This window comes from Coregonus lavaretus, assembly GCF_964263955.1.
Source record: "Coregonus lavaretus genome assembly, chromosome: 30".
Taxonomy (NCBI): Eukaryota; Metazoa; Chordata; class Actinopteri; order Salmoniformes; family Salmonidae; genus Coregonus; species Coregonus lavaretus.
In genome coordinates, this window is record NC_140017.1 from 16502027 (window position 1) to 16525079 (window position 23053).

The 23053-nt window shown below is 46.8% G+C and overlaps 1 pseudogene across 1 annotated transcript; it reads left to right on the plus strand.

The window, feature by feature from the left end:
• The first annotated feature begins 630 nt into the window (after positions 1–630).
• LOC311105579 (thiamine transporter 2-like) lies at positions 631–22670 on the plus strand (annotated as a pseudogene). The gene is made up of 5 exons: positions 631–777; positions 12275–13070; positions 20045–20237; positions 22028–22147; positions 22237–22670. The product of its transcript is annotated as a thiamine transporter 2-like (transcript).
• Positions 22671–23053: the final 383 nt, after the last annotated feature.

Consider the following 23053-nt stretch of genomic DNA (forward strand, 5'->3'; position numbering starts at 1 on the left):
CATCGCCGGGGGCACACTGCCTGTCATCCAGTACATCTACAGCACCCGGTGTCACAGGAAGGCCAAGAAGATCTCAAGGCCATCAGACTGTTAAATAGTCACCACTAGCCGGCCTCCGCCCAGTAACCTGCTCTGAACTTTAGTCACTATTTGATCACATAGATATTTGTGGCTGAAATGACATGGAAACAACATTGATTCAAGCAGTTTTGTCCAGTGGGTACATGTTGCATAAGCATGATTTAGCCTACTCCAACTACTCTATAAGTAAACTAAAAAAGATAAGGTGTACAGCTGATATGCAGGTATGATTCATTGCGCTCGTCTCAGTTCTAGAAGCAACGTGTGTGAGGGGACCAGAAGTAGTGCCCTTTGAGCAAGCTGTTGCTTGACAGACAGAGCTCAGCGATTACACAAACAACCTGAGGATAGTATGCTACTTCTATAGTATTATAGTAGGGAGCCGATTAGCCTGGACAGGTAACACAGCTAAATCTGAGCAGGTAAACTCCTGCATATGTGACATGAGAGAGCAGACTCATCTGGGCAGGTGAAGCAGCAAAACCTCAGCAGGTGAAAGTCATGAAGTTGTGTGGTGACACTGGTGACTATCTCTGTGGATCTGTGAGAATGGAGGCTTTGAAGCGGTGGAGGGCAGGATGGGGCTATCCCACTACTCTGCTGTGCATCTATGGGTTCTTCAGTACTGTGAAACCTATAGAACCTTTCCTCATACCTTACCTGACAGGTCCAGACAAAAACCAGACAATGAAACAGGTAAGCTACTACAGTAGTAAAATGTCAATAAAATGTTGTCATTCCCGCACTTGAGATTTTGAACAGTGCTATATCTATGAGGAGACCAGGGAACGAAGTTACACAGGGTCAGTTGTAACAGCCTGATAATTGAATGTTATTCAATGTGCTAATGCTTGGTTAGTGTCTCTACATGCCTAAGAAGTTTGTTTAAATCCATCTATTATCTTTTGTTTTGTTGACAAAAAATGGGTTTTGAGACCCTAAAGTAAATATCCTTCCGTCTCTCTTTTTTTAAATGTTTGACCTTTGGAACATTCTCCATTTTATATTTGTATAGTTGATGACAATATTGTTGTATTTTCTCACAAGATTTAGATAAGCATAGGCTCCTATGCGGTGTGTTAGTTGTAACGCAGTACTTTAAACCTTATATGGTATTTAGACATATTTCACAATTATATAAAATGTCACTTCTTTACATCAAGTTTAGCAGTACAGCTAAGATAATACCTTAGAAAATGAAAAGAAAAGTCAAATTCATACTTTTGAATACTAATATAAATAGCCTACAGTGCCGTGAAAAGTATTTGTCCCCTTTTTGATTTTCTCTACTTTTGATACTGAATGTTATCAGATCTTCAACCAAAACCTAATATTAGATCAAAGGAACCTGAGTTTACAAATAACAAAAAATGTTATACTTATTTTATTTATTTAATTAACAAAGTTAAGCAACACCCAATTCCCCTGTGTGAATAAGTAATTGCCCTCTTACACTCAATAACTGGATGTGCCACCTTTAGCTGCAATGACTGCAACTAAATGCTTCCTGTAGTTGTTGATCAGTCTCTCACATCGCTGTGGAGGAATTTTGGCCCACTCTTGCATGTAGAACTGCTTTAACTCAGTGACATTTGTGGGTTTTCAAGCATGAACTGCTTGTTTCAAGTCCTGCCCAAACATCTGAATTGGGATTAGGTCTGGACTTTGACTAGGCCATTCCAAAACGTCAAATGTGTTGCTTTGTAACCATTTTCATGTAGACTTGATTGTGTGTTTAGGATCATTGTCTTGCTGCATGACACAGCTGCTCTTCAGCTTCAGCTCTCAGACAGTTTGGTTTTCGCCAGACATTACGGGACCTATCTTGCCCAAAAAGTTGACTCAAGTTTTTGCCAAAAAGCACCTGGAAGATCATCAAGACTCTTGGAAGAATGTTCCATGGACAGATGAGTCAAAAGTATAACTTTTGGGACGACATGTGTCCCATTATGCCCACTGTGTTTGGAACAACATATGGATTCTTTAGACATTCAGAATAGCGAAAAAAATGCATGCTGAGGGAAGCCACTCTACAAATTATTACTAACCCAAACACAGTGGACAACAATACGCCTTCAGTGAAGGGCTAAGGATTTATAAAAGAATGATTATAATAATAAAAAAATGATAATTATATTATTATTTTCAATGATGTTCTGATTTAATCTCTTCAGTTATTGTTGGAAAAGATAAAGGGTTAACACTGAAGGATTTGTCTTTGCTGGTCTCTGGGAAGATACATCTAGCTAGCTAAGTCAGCCATTGGCTAGGCCATCAGAAGCTAGATAAGGCATCTGCCATTCAACTGTTTTAGGGCAAAACTTTGGAGTGACAGTGGAATCAACCAATCACATTTTGACTTAATGAGTGGGACCGTTTTTACAAAAATGTATGAATACTTCTGCCTTCTTGAAGGTCAACAGGTCACTGCGCAATAGTGAGCAGTAGTTTTCCCACGGTCTAGCTAGCTAGCTTTTGTTGTCGGCTAGTTTGCAGCGGCTGCAGCAGATGTTATCAAAGAGGATGCTGTTGCTAATTTGTTAGCTTCTCCCTTTTCAAGAATAACTTTCAACAAGTTACGTTTCAAATTATCATCATCTGGTGAGTGGAACTGTTTTTTTATTGCAGCGTGCATGCTGTTGTTAGCCATCTCTTTGAAAATAACGTGTGTGTGTGAAACATTGTCGGGTTCGATCCCCGGGACCACCCATACGTAAAAATGTATGCACACATGACTGTAAGTCGCTTTGGATAAAAGCGTCTGCTAAATGGCATATTATTATTATTTTATTATCATTTAAAGTGGAACTGACAGCAACATGAAATCTTATTAAAATCTGTTCATATACACCCCCAGGATATGGTAATTTTCACGTTTTCATACATTCCTAGAATGTTTGGGAATTACGTAAACTAAGGCATTTGTGAAAATTCTATAGCAATATAGAGTGGGAAAGTGGCCGTGCATTTGGACAATTAATAGACACTGCAGTAAATAAAACAGAATAAAAACATCTGTCTTGTCCAGGACCGGAGTCTACACAGACCGGTGCGCTTAAGCCAATCAGAGCTACAGTAGACCTTTATACAAACAAGTCATTTGCCACAGGGGCCTGCAATCATTCACTTTGAACTGGACTTTGTGTTTACAGGCAGTTGCAACAGCGCGACTTTAGATCATTAGAACACATTCGCCAAAAGCCACAAAATACACCTGAATGGATTTCTGCAAATATGTAAACACCACAGGAGTCCTCTTATTTTTGGGAACTTTACAGTCCTATTGATCAAACAACCATGAAAAGGTAAATTTGAATTGTAGCCTCCTCGTCTTTCTGCAGCTTGCCTGCCAATGCATTCTTGTCCCAGACAAGCATCCAAGCTAACTGGCTAAAGTTGGCTATCTTGCTAGCTAGCTACTTCCAGACATAAATGAGAGAACACCTCACTCTGACTATTTGACTCGCCGTAGCAGAGCTGTTTGGGCTGTTTACATTTTATCTAGAGCGTTCTTGACTATTACTTTTTATGCCTGTTTACTGACACCGGTCATATTCAGCAGTTGTTGCACGTTGGTAAATTAATCAGTTGTTCTGCGCTCTGGCACACTCAGAGGAGAGTGCTCTGAAATCGGAGTAGATAGCCAGAGTGAATTTGCGAATGCAAGAGATATGCTAACTGTATAACAGTCGTTCAAGTTCTTGCTAGCTAACCAAATGACACCTGCATCTCTAGCTGTGTATAGCTACCGAAAAATGTCAGTCACTCCCCCACTCCTCCAATGGCATGACATGACATCCTCCTAGTAGCTAGCTAGCTATCTACCTAACGTTAGCCTCAGTGTTTTTAGCTTGCTACATAAATAGATACGCTAGCCTATTAGCCACGTTATGACTGACTTGCCCTTGCTATTTTGATTGTATTGTCATTCCCAGCTTTAGTTACAATCGGCAGTTTTTGTCCAGAATATTCAGTCTTTGAAACTGAAACAGTGCATCCCGAATGGAGGCCGCAAACAATGTACCAGGCCAGCTGTGATTTACAACCTGATAGCAAAAAATGTTGGACTACCAAGAAATGTATTGGTGAATTATATTATTCATGCATTGAACTGCATCCATCTATTCTGCCAACAATGCCTTAGTGTACATCATGGAACATTGAGTCAAATAGAACCTATTTTTAAAACCTCTTATAAAGTTGGTTTTGTAGCATAAACTGGGAATTGGATATGTTTTACTGATATTATGATTGTCTGTTTGTTTCATATCTGCAAAGTAGTTAAAACGCTGTCAGTTTCACTTTAAACTTAAGGTCTCCGGTTACTTTGTGTGCTAAACGTGAAATGTTTTTTTGCAATGGGAAGTAATAGTTGTAAATTTAGTTATGACTGACTTGCCCTTGCTAGTCTGATTGTATTGTCATTCCCAGCTTTAGTTACAATTGTCCATTTTTGTCCAGAATATTCCGTCTTTGAAACTGAAACAGTACATCTCGAATGGAGGCAGCAAACAATGTACCAGGCCAGCTGTGATTTACAACCTTACTTTGTGTGCTAAACGTGAAATGGGAAGTAATAGTTGTACATTTAGATTGGGAAACGCTTAATGGTTGTGTTTTTGTATTGTTAGGATTGGTACCTACCGGCTTATTATGTCAGAGTTTATGGACTGCTTATCCTTTAACATCATGCTGTGTGTGACTGCTGTCTTTCAATCGGCCCTATGCAGTGGTGCCTGGAGAAATGGGTATCCTCAAATTGCCAGAAAGTTCCCAAAAGGCCCGCCCAGCGAAGGAAAGGCACCCTGTGTGAAAAATCCTATGTTTTACTATGTTTTTATATGCGTTTTCCTATATATTTTTCAGATTTCCACTCTAAAAACCACACTTTTTTTTAAATAGAAAAAATAGAAAAATATGATGGTCTAAGTCCACAACAATCTGATTGGGTGAGCCTGTTAGTGCATGATTTCTCTATTGTACTACATAATTGTTAAGTCGTGTACCCCCACTACACTACTTTGATACGCATCAGTAGAGATTAAGAAGTGAGTATAAGCAATGCCCACTAAAAAAAAGTGGGTATACGGTTTATACCTGCATATACCCACCACTACACCACCGGCCCTTTGTGTTTTACAAAAAATGCACTCTCCTACATGAGTGCGCTGGTATTATGGTTGTTGTCCTTTCAGAATCACGAACCTGTCACACACTGAACACTGAAGGCCTATAGGTTCGCCACTGCACAAACATGTCTATAATAGTGTAACGACCCTGTATTGTGTTCTGTGTTCATGGGTGTGTTATCGTTCTCATGGGTGCTAGCAGGGGTTAAATATGCCAGGACAGATGGAAAGGTTGGGGGGGTATGATGGGTAATCCCGCGGGGTTTTGGAATGCTTAAATAGGGGTTACGGTCTCATCTCTCTCTCTTCTGTTCGGGACCCTTGATTTGACATGTTATATTTGTGTATGTTCGAGGTTTAGCGGCGTGGGCTGTGGCCTGAACAATAGCCCATTCAGGAATAAACCTGTGTTCTGCCTGTACACCTGGTGCCCGTCTCTCTTTTACTTTATGACCCAGCTGGTCATTACATTGGTGTCAGAAGTGCTTTCGAACGACGGGATAGATCGAGATTAGGCGAGTTAGCTGTTTCAGTATAGGCCGTGGTTAGCTTTAGCGTGACTCGCATCTACGGTCATGATGATCGGGGCGAGGCGGAAAGTTAAGGAAGAGTCGGACAAAGTGTCCGTTGTGGGCTCGGGTGTACCCGGTCGGGAGGGTCAGGCGATGACGGCTGTAGAAGAGCTGGAGAGCCACATGGCGGAAGTTAAATTGTCAGTCAGCAAGATGGCAGAACGGGCGGGTTTTCCTTCAAACCGCTCGACCAGAACAGACGTCACGGCGACGGAGATATCGACGTCACCGCGTGCGGAAATGGCTGGGCCTCCTTATGTAAACAGAGATGGCAGCGCCCTATTGCCATTAGCCACGGTAGCGGCTAAACTTCCAAAGTTCAATGGACAAGGTAAATGGGAAGTTTTTTTCACTCAATTCGAGTTGTTGGCTAGAGCCGGGAGGTGGTCTGACGAGACGAAAGGGTTACAGCTTGCCCTGAGCCTGGCAGAGGAGGCGTCGGAATGCCTGCTAACGCTAGCCCCGGACGAGAGGGGCGACTACGGTGCGCTAGTGGAGGCATTGGGGGGCCGTTTCGGCAGCGATGCACAGCCCAACATGCTGCGGATTGAACTGAATAACAAAAAGAGACTTCAGGGGGAATCATTAAAGGCGTTGGCAAGTGATATTCTGAGCCTGACCAGGCGGGCTTATGCAACTATGCCGATTGGGGTGCAAGACGAGCTGGCACGGGACAGTTTTATTAGAGCGCTCTCCCCCACCGAACTGGGTAAGCATGTTCAGATGTCGGACCCAGCATCTCTGCGGGCTGCAGTGGAGATAGCCAGGAAGAGGGAGCTGATCTGGGGTGAGGGAGTGAGAGTGGAGGTTGCCAGTCAACCAGAGGTGAGAGCAGCGGCGGCCGGGGTGCCGGAGGTCACTAAACCAGAGTGGGTCGACGAGTTGGGCGGGTTAGTCAAGACCGCTTCGCTTGTCATTGAGAGGGGCTCCAGACAACATCGCAGTGTCAGCTCAACTTCCATTGTCTGCTGGGGTTGTGGCCAGCCTGGCCACATTCAGCGGGAGTGTGGCAGATTCTCCAGTCAACAGGGAAACGACAGCGGGTTCTCGCGCAGGGGGCATCGCGGGCCCACCCCTCCGCCCCCGAACCCACAGTAAGCAGAAGAGGTACCCAGCAGCGCAGGCAAGAGGGTGGGGACCTGCTTCCCCAGGGTGTAGCTGCCACCGTGTTTCCTAGTCCGGTAGTTGTGGTGGGACGTACCACCATTGGGGACTTCTGCAATGTCATCGTCAAGGTAGAGGGGGTGGAATGTTTGGCCCTGGTCGACACGGGCTCTACAGTAACCCTGGTGAGACCAGACATACTACCTGTTGGGGTGCGGGTGGAGCCGACCCTTGTCCAGCTACGGACTGTCACGGGGGAGCTAGCCCCCATGTTAGGGAAGTGTCGGTTGTCTGTGACTGTGGGGGGGAGAACTGTGGGGTGTCCGGTGTGGGTAGCAGCGGTACAGGACCCCTGTATACTGGGAATGGACTTTTTGAAAAACTGTGGGGCTCAGTTGGACTTAGCTTCGGGCACTTTGAGGCTGTCGGGGGGGCCCACAGTGGGAATGTCGCCTTCGGGAGGGCCAGCAGGGGGCAGGGCTGTCCCTCCGTCTTCCTCCAAGCTTGCCGAAACTCTACTGGTCGTCCCGGCTGCTCCCTTGGTCGTTGTGCCATCCCAGCAGCTGTCTCCGGCGGCAACGACCTTCACTCCCCATAATGGTGCAAGCACAGGCATCCCAGTAGCCCAAAACACACTGGCTCCTTCACCCCATCAGCCCGACGGGGGGAAGGAGGAAGTTATCGACGCCGTTGAGGCTGTGTGGCTGAAAAACTGTCAAGGTCTGGACGAGAGACAACAGAGACAGTTAAAGCAGCTGCTGTTTGACTTTAAAGATAGCTTTGCTTGGGGGGAAGATGAGGTAGGGCAAATGCACCTGGTTCAGCACGACATCGACACTGGGGACAACCAACCCATTAAAATTCGGCCCCGTCGCATTCCCCTTGCCAAGAGGGAAGCAGCAGCCACAGCTATTGCTGACATGTTGCGGGCTGATTTCATTGAGCCATCAGATAGCCCATGGTCCGCGCCGGTCGTCATGGTGCCTAAGAAAGGGGGTAAACTTAGGTTTTGTGCGGACTACAGGGGCCTAAATTCTGTCACCACTAAAGACTCTTACCCCATACCGAGTATCGATGAGTCGCTAGACCACGTCAGAGGGTCCTCGTGGTTCTCTTCCCTTGATCTGTGCAGTGGCTACTGGCAGGTGCCCCTCTCGCCTGGGGCACGTGAAAAAACGGCCTTCTCCACGGATAGGGGCCATTGGCAGTTCAAGGTGCTGTGCTTCGGGCTTTGTAATGCTCCTGCCACCTTTGAGAGGCTCATAGACAGAGTGCTGGCGGGGGTTCCGAGAGACGAGTGTGTCGTGTACCTAGACGACATATTGGTACACGGCACGTCGTTTGAGGGGGCACTGGGGGCACTTAGGCGAGTGCTGGAGAGGATCTCGGGGGCGGGGCTAAAATTACACCCGGAAAAGTGCCATTTCATGCAAAGGGAGTTGGCGTTCCTGGGTCATCAGCTGGGTGGTGAGGGTATCAGCACGATGCCAGACAAAGTGGAGGCTGTGACGGGGTGGCCAATTCCAAGGGGAAAAAAAGAGGTTAAGAGCTTCCTGGGTCTGGCATCCTACTATCGTAGGTTTGTGAAAGGGTTTGCGGGGATAGCAGCTCCTTTGAACCACCTTCTCAAGAAGGACACTGTTTTTCAGTGGACCGAAGAGCACCAGCGGGCGTTTGAGGCCCTCAAAACGTGCCCTGGTGGAGGCCCCTGTCCTGTCCTCACCAGACCCGAACCGTCCATTTATCCTGGACACCGACGCAAGCAATGAGGGCTTGGGGGCCGTGCTGGCTCAGCGTGGTTCTGACGGGGAGCACGTAGTAGCTTATTACAGCAGAACTTTTGATAAGGCTGAAAAACGCTACTGCGTGACAAGGAGGGAGCTTTTGGCTGTCGTGGCAGCAGTACGCCATTTCAAGTACTACCTGGGGGGCCTGCCGTTTGTGGTGCGGACGGATCACTCCGCCCTGCAGTGGCTTCTCTCCTTCAAGGAGCCAGAGGGTCAGATCGCCCGCTGGTTGGAGGAGCTGCAACCCTACGACTTCCAGGTGGAGCACAGGGCCGGCCTTCGCCACAGCAATGCAGACGCCTTGTCCCGCCGCCCGTGTGCTGAGGACGGCTGTGGGTACTGCGCCAAACGGGTGGAGCGAGAGAGGGAACTGTGCATGGAGGAGGGAGTCACCGCCACGGTGAGTCAGCTGAGGGTGACAGAGCGCCGGGAGCTTGAAGCTGTGGACGTCGGGGAGTGGAGGCGTCGCCAGGAGGAGGACGCAGAGCTGCGTCCTGTGCTGGGGTGGGTGGAAGAGAGAAGACGACCGCCATGGGGGGAAGTAGCCCCTCTATCACCAGTCACCAAAGGACTCTGGGCTAAATTCTCAGTCCTTAGAGTGGCTGAGGGAGTGCTCCAGAGGGGGTGGAAAAAGCCAGCTACTGGAGAAATGACGTGGCAGGTAGTGGTTCCCAAAAGGCTGCAAGGGAGCGTGTTACAGCAGCTTCACGGGGGAGTAGGCGCAGGGCATTTTGGGGTCTCCAAAACGTTAAAGCGCGTACGTAAAGGCTTCTATTGGGCCAGGCACAGGAGGGATGTGGAGGACTTTTGCAGGCAGTGCGATGAGTGTGCTGCTAAGAAAGGACCTCCAGGTCAGTCACACGCCCTCCTACAACAATTCCCAGTAGGGGAGCCCATGGAGAGACTGGGGGTAGACATAGTTGGACCGTTTCCAACCACAGACAGCGGTAACAGGTGGATTCTAACTGCTATGGACTACTTCACCAAGTGGCCAGAGGCTTACGCTCTCCCAGACCAGGAGGCAGAAACAGTAGCTGATGCATTGGTAGGGGGAATAATCAGTCGGTTTGGGGTGCCACAGTCTATACACAGCGACCAGGGGAGAAACTTTGAGTCACGGGTGTTCTCAGAGTTGTGTAGACGGTTAGGCGCGGAGAAGACGCGCACTACTCCGATTCACCCCCAGAGTGATGGGCTGGTGGAAAGATTTAACAGAACATTAGCACAACAGCTGGCTATCGTTACCTCAAAACACCAGAGAGATTGGGACACCCACTTACCGTTTATTCTTATGGCATGTAGGTCGGCTGTTCAAGAATCGACTGCGTGCTCCCCAGCGCTACTAATGTTAGGTCGTGAGTTGCGCACCCCAGCCGAACTGACGTTTGGCCACCCTCCTGATAACGACGACGGGGTTTTGCCTGGCCCGAACTATGTTCGTCATCTGCAGAACCGGTTAGAAGCGGCTCACACCTTCGCAAGAGAGCAACTCGAGAACGCAGGGATGCGCCAAAAGCGCCACTATGACTCACGCGCTAGGGGGAGGCACTTTGGAGCGGGAGAACGCGTGTGGCTTCACAACCCCACGCGCAAGAAGGGGCGGTGCCCAAAGCTGGACAGTGCCTGGGTGGGGCCGTGCCTGGTGATAGAGAGAGTGGGGGAGGTGACGTACCGGGTGGAGGTTCCCCCACGGAGCAGGAAGGTGGTGGTCCACCGGGACCGATTGGCGCCCTACAGAGGGAGGAAAACGGTAGGGAATGGAAGTGAGGACTCTGATGTGAGCACACGGGGACAGTCTAGCGAGGAGACTCTAGTGCAAGCTGAGCCTGGGACGGGGGCTGCCTCTTCGGAGGGCGCTGGAAATGACATTGGGGCAGATGAGTGTTCTGGGGGTCCACCAGTGAGAGTCAAGGGGAGGCACAAGAGACTGATGCGACCTCCGGGTCGTTTTAAGGATTTTGTTTTGTAACCCTAGGGGCTAGGGTTTAGAAAGGGGGGGGCTATGTAACGACCCTGTATTGTGTTCTGTGTTCATGGGTGTGTTATCGTTCTCATGGGTGCTAGCAGGGGTTAAATATGCCAGGACAGATGGAAAGGTTGGGGGGGTATGATGGGTAATCCCGCGGGGTTTTGGAATGCTTAAATAGGGGTTACGGTCTCATCTCTCTCTCTTCTGTTCGGGACCCTTGATTTGACATGTTATATTTGTGTATGTTCGAGGTTTAGCGGCGTGGGGTGTGGCCTGAACAATAGCCCATTCAGGAATAAACCTGTGTTCTGCCTGTACACCTGGTGCCCGTCTCTCTTTTACTTTATGACCCAGCTGGGTCATTACAATAGATATAAAGGCTCTTAAGATATTGTTTCAAGAAAGGAGTGTATATATTTGGCCTGGCGAAGCGGTTTAATGCGCTGACTGAATGGAAGCTGATAATTACGAGTTTTTTTTACCGCTGGTCTCGGCAAGGAATTGCGAGTCCTCACTGTCTGAGACCGAGTCAAGCCCGAGGACAAATGTATCCGACATCGAGACACGACCGAGACACTCAATATGTGGTTTCGAGACCGATCTCGAGTTTAGTTTAGTTTATTAATTCGACCATAAAAAAAAAACAAGGATACATAAAACTTGAAAAAGCCATACATGCACATGAGTAAAATCATCTGGGACTTATTTCCATTGTGGTCCTCTTGAAACAAGATGGCTAGGCAAGACTGAACACAGTATGACAGCGAGATAATAAAACATCAATGTGGCAATTACAATGATAATTAAATAATGGTCAATTTCAGAACATTTTATATAACATGTTGTAAAACATGAATGTTTTTCCTTGTGTGGTAGGTTTTGACACTCTTATGTAGGTGTCATAACCAGCCATGAAATAACTACCGTGGTAGGTTTTGTGGGTTGACACTCTTATGTAGGTGTCATAACCAGCCATAACAGGTCTAAATATGCTTTATGTTTAATGACCATATTATGACAGGTTATGAAAAGTTATGTCAGCTGTTCTGACATCTTATGACTGTGTCATAATGTGTTATGACGCTGATGTCAAGTAAAGTGTTACCCTGAGTCAATGTACCAGGGGTTATGATAAAAAAGTGAAATGTATTGAATGAGGTGAAGAAATAATAAGAAAACATTCTTGGTAGGGTCCACTGATGGTGCGTTCGAATGCTTTTCGGGAACTCGTAGCTCCCAGTTGGTGAACTCTGGATGACATCATGAATGCATTTGAGTGCTTGAAATCTGAAAAACTATTCAACCAATGAGAAACTAGATGGCTAAGCAAGCTAATGTTGCTAATAAATGAGTTAGCTTGCTTACATTGACAATGTGTCAAAACATAGACTATTGGTCAAACTAACTACATTATCCACATTATTAAGGATGTAAATGGCTGTGTCGGTCATCTTTTGATCTGAAGGTGAAAGGTCAGGCAGCATCACTCATTCTGGTGTGAGTTTCCCACTTGGAACTCCGATTTGGAGGATCATTCTAGTGGGTCTTTCCGACTCGGGAAATCGTATCTCTGACTTTCCGATAGCGTACGAATGCACCACCAGTCTTTGACATCATTACCATTTACCTCAGGTGACCAATGAGATTTTCCCTGTGTGGACATACTCCTACCTGGCTGTGCTGGTGCCGTCTTCCTGCTCACCGATTGGCTGCGCTACAAGCCCGTCGTGGTGTTCCAGTGCATCAACCTCTTTGTTACCACAGCAATGCTGCTCTGGCTGCAGGGAGTGGCAGCCATGCAGGCAATGCAGTTTGCCTACGCCGTGGTGACAGCCAGCGAGGTGGCCTACTTCTCATACATCTACAGCATAGTGGACCTGAAACACTACCGCAAAGCTACATCCTACTGCTGTAGTGTACAGCTGCTAGGCTACACAATGGGATCTGTGCTGGGACAGCTGCTGGTCAGTTTCAACCTCATGTCCTACAACAACATCCTGGTACTTTCCCTGGTGTTGATCTCCATTGCCCTGGTGACTTCCCTCTTCCTGCCAATGCCACAGAGAAGCATGTTCTTCCATCGGAGTCAGGAGAGGCATAAAACTGGAAATGTAGAAGAAATGGACGCCCAAGAACTACCAGAGGCACTAGGAAGAGGGGACGTGTGCAGGTGATGGGGAAATGTCAGAGTCCCCTGAGGGGCCAGTGAGAGCTAGGAGCTGCAGCCAGGTTCTTATCCAGCTGTGGAGAGACTTCATCCAGTGTTACTCTACCAGGGAGCTACTGTACTGGTCAGTGTGGTGGGCACTGGCCATCTGTGGTTATAACCAGACAATGAACTATGTTTAGGTGCTGTGGCAGCACGTAGAGCCATCCCAGAACTTCACAGTCTACGATGGAGGGGTGGAAGCTGTGTCCAACCTATTTGGTGAGTAAGCCAACAACGCTATAGACCCATTTCCTGGCGCCGTCATGAAACGTTGTGTGCGCAGTTCGAGTTGGGTCTGACTGCGACCCGCATCCTGTGCCAGGCCAGAACAGCCCAGGGATGGACCAACCAGGGAGGCAAAGTTAGTTAACATAGCGACCAGTGCACCAGTGTTTTATTGAGGTGTCGCCAGCGGTAACTAACATGGCGACCAGTGCACCAGTGTTGTATCGAGATGCCTGTCGATCTGAGGTGCTTCCCACTGGACAGCTGTATCACAGTGTCGCCGGCGGTAGCTAGTAACGTGGCCCATTTTTGCCCCTCCCAGGATTATATTTCAAGTAGGATAGCAGCTTACACAAGAAATAACTCATATTGGTAGTCGTCTAGATGTCACCATGATACAGTCTACTCAGTTGGGAGAGCATGAATGGCAACACCACCGGGACACAGTGTCTTTCGCTCCCGTTTGCCAAGCACTGCAGTCCCGCAACAGTGTGGGAAGTAGCTACTATAGTCTCGCTAATGTCAGGGGGTGACAGACAGTCACAGCAAGCACATGCATGCAACACATTCAAGCAACAGTACACTCATCATAAGTACTTTCAATACAAATAAACAGTCGGCCTCCCGAGTGGCGTAGCGGTCTAAGGCACTGCATCGCAGTGCTTGAAGTGTCACTACAGACCTGGGTTAAATCCCAGGCTGTGTCACAGCTGGTCGTGACCGGGAGACCCATGAGGCGGCGCACAATTGGCCCAGCGTCAACCCGGGTTAGGGGAGGGTTTGGCCGTCCGGGATTTCTTTGTCCCATCACGCTCTAGCGACTCCTTGTGGCGGGCCGGGCGCCTGCAAGCTGACGTCAGTTGGCAGCTGGACGGTGTTTCCTCCGACATATTGGTGCGGCAGGCTTCCGGGTTAAGCGAGCAGTGTGTCAAGAAGCAGTGCGGCTTGACAGGGTCGTGTTTCGGAGGACGCGTGGCTCTCGACCTTTGCCTCTCCCAAGTCCGTAGGGGAGTTGCAGCGATGGGACAAGACTGTAACTACCAATTGGATATCACGAAAAAGGGGTAAAAGTAAAAAAATAAAACGGTACAATTATTTTTTGTGTAAAACTAACAGTGAAATATGACTCCGACTCATCCTCTCCGGCTTCAAAACCAAACTCTTGCAGTAGTTCTGCTGCTAAGTGAAATCCGACTCTGTAGACCCGTAGAATGAGGAAGTATCCAGGAGCCAATGGGAAGAGGGGGCTGGTTTTCCTTGAGCGGTCCAAGAGGAGCATCCAGGAGCCAATGGAATGAGGGGGTTGGTTTTCCCTGGGCGGTCTTTCCCTGGACGCGGGTCGCAGTTGGACCATATTGTGCAGTTCTTCATCAGAAACCTTGTTGTTTACCTAGCAATGGATACAATCACATGCAACTTCAAATGCAGCTTGTGCAAGTTAACAAACATGTAATCAGATGGTTCTATATCGTGGAGCTCCACCCCATAGGGGGGGCTTCACTCCTATTGGTTTACCACTCTGCCTAGGCAGCACAGCCTGATAAGAAAATGATGCATGCGCTCCAGCCAATGGGAGACCAGCTGGCCCTATATATTGGAGCGCCCCCTATCCATCAGTCTCCATTTTTCTTCAGTGAGACTGACAATTGCCTTGAAGAGAGAAGCACGCCAAAGACTTAGGACGAACCTGCCGTTGATGGAGAAGACACTCGACGTTGTCGGCTACTGCAGACCCACATGACCTATGTCATGTGTGCTTGGGGGGGAAAGTTGAGTGTGCTTATAGGGAAGTTGGGCTGTGCCACTGTTATACAGTCGGCATTTAGCAGCGGTCAGGACCATAGGGGAATAAATACGTTTTCTACTGAATGCTCCTCAGTTTCGCACTCTCCTGCTTTCACAGAATTATTGGGAGTACTCTGCCCACCTGGCTATACCGGAAGTTGAGGCGAGATTACGCTATTCAATTTCACTGTACCCCTCCACCCTTTACGGGAATCGTGGAGACGGTGATGGCATCTCTAGAGAAGGTCACAGCTCTGAACAAAGAGATTGCAAAGAAGGCAATTACAGTAGTTCCTCCGGAGCAGAGGAAAAAAAGATCTCAACTCGCCCTACTTTCTCGTGCCATAAAAAGACGTGGGCGTGCAGCTGATTTTGGATTTACGTGTACTGAACAAGAGCGTACCCAAACAGCCTTTTCCCCCATGCTCACAAAAAAACGTCTGCATGCGCATCGACCTGAAGGAAGCGTACTTCCATGTGCTTCCGTGTCACAGGAGGTTTCTATGCTTTGCCTTCCAGGGAAGTAGCGTATGAGTACACAAGGGTGCCTTTCGAGTATGCCCTGGCACCTCGTACCATTTCCAAATGTGTGGAGGCGGCTATAGAGCCTCTACGTCGCCAAGGAGTCAGGATGCTGGCCTACTTTGACGACCTGTAGGTTCTCACCCCGTCAGCAAAGCTGGCGATAGCACACACAGCCTGGCTGGTGATGCATTTCACGCTGAGAATTGGGAAAAGAGCGTGCTGTCACTCCTGCACCCGCTCCCCCTCCCTGGCACTCGAGGGCATCATTATGCACACCTGTTACCATCATTACACGCATCAGCGCTCATTGGACTCACCTGGACTCCTTCACTTTGTTGATTGCCCCTTCTAAATCGGTTTGTTCCCCAGTTTGATCCCTGTGTCTGCATGTCTGTTTATATTAAATGTTCACTCCCTGTACCTGATTCTCATCTCCCAGCGTCGGTCCTCACACGTGCAGCAGATTGTTTATCTGGGTCTCCAGTTTTACACTGCGACCATGATGGCACGGATTTCTAATCCTCGAAAATCTGCGATTCTGTTGGCCCTCAGTCAGTATCATCCGAAGCACGGTGACGGCGCACTCTGTCATGTCCCTTCTAGGGCTCATGTCGTCTGCCCACACTGTGGTCCCACTGGGGCTCCTGCACATGCGCACACTACAGCAGTGGTTCACCCAGCTACGACTAGATCTGGTGCATCATCATTGTCGTCTGTTGGTAGTTCTCCACTCTCTCAGAGCGGATCTGAACTATTGGCATCCCCTCGCACATCCCGGTCTATACAGACGCGTCTCTGACGGGATGGAGTGGGACATGTCAGACTCTGGCAGTGGGAGGTGTGTGGCCTCCATTGGAGTGTCACATCAACCTCATGGAGTTGGAAACAGTTCTGCTGGTACTGCGACACTTCACCCTGTGCTTCAGGGTCGTGACGTGTTGGTCTGACCAGACAATCGAACTGCGGTGGCCTACATCAACCGCCAGGGAGGAGTTAGGTCTTGTTGACATCACTACACATTCCAGGCCAGCTCAACGAAGGGACAGACCTCAGTCCCGAGGGGGTCCTCGGGACGACGAGTGGCGTCTGCACCCCAATATTGTTCACACGCTGGTGCGACAGTAAAACCATCGACCCGATGTGTTGCCGGGTGGAGAGTTCTTTTTTCTGCAATTTCTCTTTGACAGACAACCTTTGCCATCCACCATTAAGGTGTATGCCTCAGTGATTTCTGCCTGTTATGAGGGATTTGGCAGGGTGTCTGTTTTTAGCAACCCCTTCAAGAAATATTTTCTGTTGGGGACACGGCGCCACAGTGGGATTTGGCATTGGTGCTTGAGGAGCTTTGGAAGCTAGAGCCCTGCACGGACGTACATTTTAAGCCCTATCCACGCGCAGAACATTCAGGCCCCGCTTGCTTCTGCCCACTTTAAGGCCCTGCCCGAAGCCCGGAATCAGAAATAACTTCCTCCGTTAGTAAATCCATTAGCTGCACCTCTCTGTCCGTTGCTCGCACCCTGCACACAGCTCGCTCTGCATGCGCTCTGCTCGTGGCAGCTTTGAGTCTGAGTATCTATAGCAACAGCTCCGCTTGGGCTGCTCAATGAAGCAACATCAGACAGCAGTTAGCTGCTTTATCACGCTAAACTCAAGGAACATTATTATTTTCTATGAAGTAATCTCTCCTGTCTCATATTTGATGAGGTTGAAGCACTTCTGAAACCATGTTATGATCTTAGTCAGATATTACTGTACTGCGCAGCAGAGCATGCACAAATGGCCCAGCTTCAAAATGTTAGTGATCAATTTAGTGATACCCGAGCCCTACCTGTACCCTAGTTATTGATAAAACAAAATCAGACCCTACCCGGCCATAACCCAATGTATAATGTCGGGGCCCGTCGGGCACGGGTCGGGTAGCAGAGCTCTATTGTAAGCCGCCATTAGCCCAGAATCCATTGAAAATGCTGTCTCTAAAGACAGCATTGCTACTGGCTTTGAACTCTGCCAAATTTGTCAGTGACCTGTGCGCTCTGTCGACACGACTGTCTCACCATTAAAAGGCAGATCGCGGATCCTGGAGCTATGGATTTTCTCCCCTCCTCCACATGAAGGGGCCAGAGAGGTACAGCTCCATCGTCTGTGTCCAGTTCGCGCATTGTGTGTAATTCAGTCATCGCCAATGTTCCCTCTAATCACATTCTTTTCGGCACTGAGCAAATTTCTGGTCTGCTGAGCTCAAACTTGAGCTTTGTGAAAATTCAGTGCAACTTCTGGTAAACACTGAGGCTGTACCCACTTTAAGTTAGCTATAACAGTGGTCAAGTAGGCTACTGTGGCTATTTGATCATAATGTAGACCTATCAGAGTGGCCTACCATCAAAATCAATGGAGAAAATGCATCCCATACATTGTAACATGGAAATAGCTGTTCTTTCATTCAGCCTACAGTACCAGCCAATGTGTGGTGTTCAATGTAGGCCTACATTCCGTGAGACTTTTGGAAAAAAATATGCAGGGCTTGACATTAACCTGTTTATTCACTTGTCCTTCAGACAAGGAGGTGACTGAGAATGTGTTGTTTGAAACCACCACAAAATAAAGTTAACTATTATTCCCATACCATTATTACAGAGAATCAGACAAATTGTGCTACCCTCTGCCTATTGGCTACTTAGCTTATTCAACCCTGTCTCAAAATACAACACTGCCCCTTTAAGACAGAAAAAAATTATCATCTTTACCTGACTCGCTTTTCAAAGATGGCTAGAAATGCACACGCTTTGTGATCTTGTAGGAAGCAACCACTTCCCCCATTGCTGACTAGAAATGAACTATAACTGGGCTAATAACTCACTAACTAGCAAAGAATATGAACTAATGTGCACGTGGCTACATGAAGCTCTCGCTTTGATCTCAAAACAAGTGCATCTCCTCCCGACCACTCATGCTGTGAACACAGTCCAGTTCAAAGTGAATGGCACAGATCCATATATGGCAATGGTCTATTTGCATATAGGGATACTGCAGCACTGACTGGTTATGCCGCACCGGTCTGTAGAGTATGGGCTGAGTCATGCCTGTCAATGCAATAGAATCCTACTCCGGTGCGTTCTGCCTACAAGAAAATATCGATCATAGTTTTCTTTTGCATACTAAGTTGCATAGTTCATTTTGTTTAGGTATGTTGCATTGAAAGTGGCTAATATTGGCAATTCCCACAGTAGAGGGAAACGTTGATAGTGTTAACTAAAGGGGAAAACTAGAAAGTTGAGTGAAGGTCAATCTCGTGCTTCTCTGCACAGGCTGATATTTCTTCTACATAGCAGTCCCAGGGGAGCCCCATGCAGCTTAAAGGGAACATTGGTCATCGCCTCAGCTGTTTGTCTGCTATGGCGCGGCTGCACTTGGTAGGCCACTTTCCAAGCAGCGTTTGTCTCACTGGCTTTGCGATTGCATTGAGATAGCCTATCAGACAGAAGGGCGTCCCTTGCCTTCGGACATCAGGGCCCACTCCACACGTGGAGTTGCGGCTTCCACTTGCCGTTTTAGGGATGTGGGGATCAGGGATATTTGTGCGCCAGTGTCGTGGTCGACACCATCCCCATTTATCCGTTTATATCTCTTAGATATGTCCTCGGGCTCTCTCTTGCTCAGTCTGTACTGAGAGGGCTTAGGCTGAGGGACCGGGTTGGTGGGCTGCTGAGATTTCTTTCTCTTTGACAGCCTTCTTTGTGGGACATATGTAAGGAGTCATGATTACGGTCTGCAGAGTTCAGTTTGTCCATGACCTTCGGTCTGCTCACCAGTCTTTGACTAGGTGCGGCGGACTGACTGACTGAGGACACAGTAGCTATATACACTTAGTACTCCTTTTCTTTATGTGGGAAGTGTTAGGACCAGCAGGGAGTACATTCCGGCTCGCTTGCTCTGCCCTACCCTAAACCAATAGGAGCGAAGCCCCCCCTATGGGGCGGAGCTCCACAATATAGAACAATATTTACTTGGTATGTAACTCCAGTTCTATGAGTGGAAAGGAGTGGGCTTCAGGCTCTGCCGGCCACCAGGGTCTCACTGAAGACTATAAGGGAGGCTGATGGATAGGGGGTGCTCCAACATATAGGGTTAGCTGGTCTCCCATTGGCTGGAGTGCATGCATCATTTTCTTATCAGGCTGCACTGCCTAGGCAGCGGGGTAAACCAATAGCAGCGAAGCTCCCGCTAAGGCGCTTTGCTCCACTCATAGAACTGGAATTACATACCCAGTAACTATCGTTATCGTCTACAACATTGCGGATGTCAGAGGATTGATTACCTAGCAAGCTAGCAAGCCAGCGAGGTAAGGTAAAATATCACAAATAGAGCTAGATAAAGCCAGAATAATAATATACTTGTTGAACAACTGCATCCCACCGCTGCAACCAAAAACACAAACTTTTGAAAAATGTAAGACTAAAGGATGAACACAGCATATGGAGCTCAAGAACGTCCCTTTATTCTCTCAAGTAAACCATCTCAAACAGGATACATGACCATCTGTTTTTTGTAGATGCTTGTCAGGCATTAATAATCAATCATCAACAGTCTAACACCTTACAATGGTATATAGCAACGTCATGTAAAATGTTAGGGCTCAGAGCACTGTGTGTTCCTTGCAGGAGCAGTGACAGCCTATGGTATTGGTTTCACCCAGGTGGATTGGGCCCAGTGGGGAGAGTTGGCTCTGGGTTAATTCTCTGGCCTGGGAGCTGCAGCGCTTTTCACAATGACTTTCACAGCCAATATCTGGGCCTGCTACGCTGGCGACATTGTCTTCAAGTGCCTCTACATGCTGCTTATCACCATAGCCATGTGAGTGCAAATATAATAATGATAAATTGAGAATTACTGCCGTCTGGTTATGTAGATAGATCTAGCTAAACGCCTCATGTCCAAATTAATGGAAAAGATGAGCACTGCAAATCTGGAAATGACATAGGGGCTGATTCAAACTTAGGAAATGTAAGCCTTCTCAATAGTAACTATTCAGACTTACCTTATGCAGGTGCATAAATGGGATTTGCAGGCATGGTTCCCTTGCATACGCTGAACACATATAATTCAACCTCTGAAAACCCACCTACTTGCGGAGGTTTCATTCAATAGGGTTTTCAGTACATTTATCTAAAGCTATCACTTTAAATTTGGTGTACCTTTAATTTGAATTCTCTCCACAGAGTCACTAGAATATATGGCGAGAACATTCAGAATATTACGGATCAATGAAAGAAAGCCTTGTAAATACAATCATATTAGTCTCCTTTTAAGCACCAATTGGTAGATTTAAAAATCCTCTGATTTTGTATATTATTTAGGGTTAGGAAAGAATTTATGAATAATAAAAAAAATAAAAAATAAGGTTAGTGTGCCTTTACACACTAAATATATTGGTAAATCAAAAATACTTTGGTTTGATTCATACTGAAAGTTTACATATTAAATTGTTCAATCCATTAAATATTGGAAGGTGAGGAAAGGGTACAATAGAGGTAGAACCGTATTCCTATAAATCTACCTTAATAATCCTCACTAATCATGGAACTGTGATGACAACGGTCCAGTCATCGTGAACCATGCACCAGGCTCCAGGTTTAAACAGCTACATATGGTCTGAGTTCCATAATGATTCAAATAGGCTACATGTCCCAAATTATTGCTTGTAATACATTAGCCTAATATGATCCACTATTGTTAGCGATCCTCAGGAACAACCACACTAATGTGACAGATGAAAGGTAAACAAACAATGGAATGGAATGATGCAAAATGTAAAGAAACTAAAGTGAGTTATAAATGTATTGGTATACCTGACGATGGCTACCGATAGTGGCTAATATTCAACACGATACAAGTTGTAAAGAAATACAGTGAAAAGTCTGGGCATATAATTAAAACATTCTAGAAATCATAAATAAACTCGGTCATTTGCGCATGGCTACAGAAGCCTATAGCTTGGGTCTCCCAAATTCATCCCTGCAGGTTATAAGGTCAGCATTTCATAAACCTCACTGTTGGAAAATTGATATGTTGATATCCTTCAGTTTTCTGCCATATGACTGGTTTTACATTTGTCTCCAGCGATCATAGGGTAAAATATATTTACAATCCCCTTATCCAAACAACTTACTTATTTACCTAGCACTTATCAATTTGTAAATTACAGTGCATGGAGAATGGTGTTATTTCTATTGGGAAAAATAAAGTAGGCCTAGATGTTGCTCCACTTAGAACAGACAGGTTGCTCAATGTTTTTCATCGTTTCATCATGCGTAAAGGTGCTGGAATTATAAGGGAATTAAGCCAAGGTCAGAATACAGCATATCTGTAGACACCTCTGCCAAACCTACATTTCTGTGATCTCCATCCTGAACGAAAAGCTGGCTGTGGAGTAGAGAAAAGAACCATTTGCATGCGCATCATTTGGGTCTGAATCGGCCCCATGGTGTTCATCTATTTATTATATTAATTTTAGATTGTGGGATATAGCTGGATCTCAAAAAACTAATGGCCTGGGACGTGGACCCCTTTTTAGATCCGAAATGTAACGAAATGACCCATTAATATTTGGTAGAGGGAAAAACATGTGCCCTCTTTCCTTCCAGGTTCCAAATTGCTACTGAGAAACTGCACTGATCTTCGGAGCAAACAATTTTGGGGCTTTGGTCCTTCAGACTTTCATCACATCCATTGGGCATCATCCCACAGGTGAGTTAACAGCTCAAGTGTCACAGGACAATAATAAGACCTGCTTGCTAGCCCTACAACTGAAGAGTAAGGAAAAAGCTTTATACCTCTCCACTCTTTCTTGCAGTTCACCATTTATGGAAGCTACTTCTCAGCCATCGCTGTCATTTTCTTTCTGAGGGGTGTGTACACGATTATGAGTGCGGCAAAGCCACAGAGACTCCACCACTGCAGAGGAGCAGCCTCCAAGTCTGAAAGACAGTGACACTTGCCCTGAACAAAGACTCTGAGCAGAAGAAACTGACCACTGGGCCCTGGGTCGTGTTCGGTAGGCACACATGAATGTGAGAAAACGTTTTGAAAGTGGGAGTTTCTACCTGAATGTGTCCAAAAAGAAAGCATATTTTAGTTTTCCGTTGCAAAACCTTTTGGTACATTGTGCCCTACTGAATTAGACACCGATGACATTCCGGTCTGTTTGTTTGATATTTTTTACAGTCTATGGTTTATTGCCATAGATAAGTTCCAGCAGCCATACTCCTGAGTAAGAGCTCCACATTCAGACTGTAACTTTCTTCATAGTGATATAAATATTTTTATATATATATACAAAATATTTCTATATGAAAATGGAGATGTACAGTGCAGCAATACAAAGACATGGTTTGGTCATTATTTTTAGTTAAAATTCATTTTAATATATATATATATATATATACACACATTAACTTAAATCTCTTTAACACCCAATGTCAGTGGTCTTCAGTCTATATTGTGGTAAACCACCTGGACAGCAGGACAGGTGAGAGCCCATCCCCTTCCAGGTGGAGCCTCTGCCCTCGGGGCCAATCACAGAAGAGGAGAGAGACTCCTCCCCCTCATCTGTAATAAATGATGAAATGCATGTTCTCCACTTCTTCTCTGTAAAAATAGTCCTACCGATA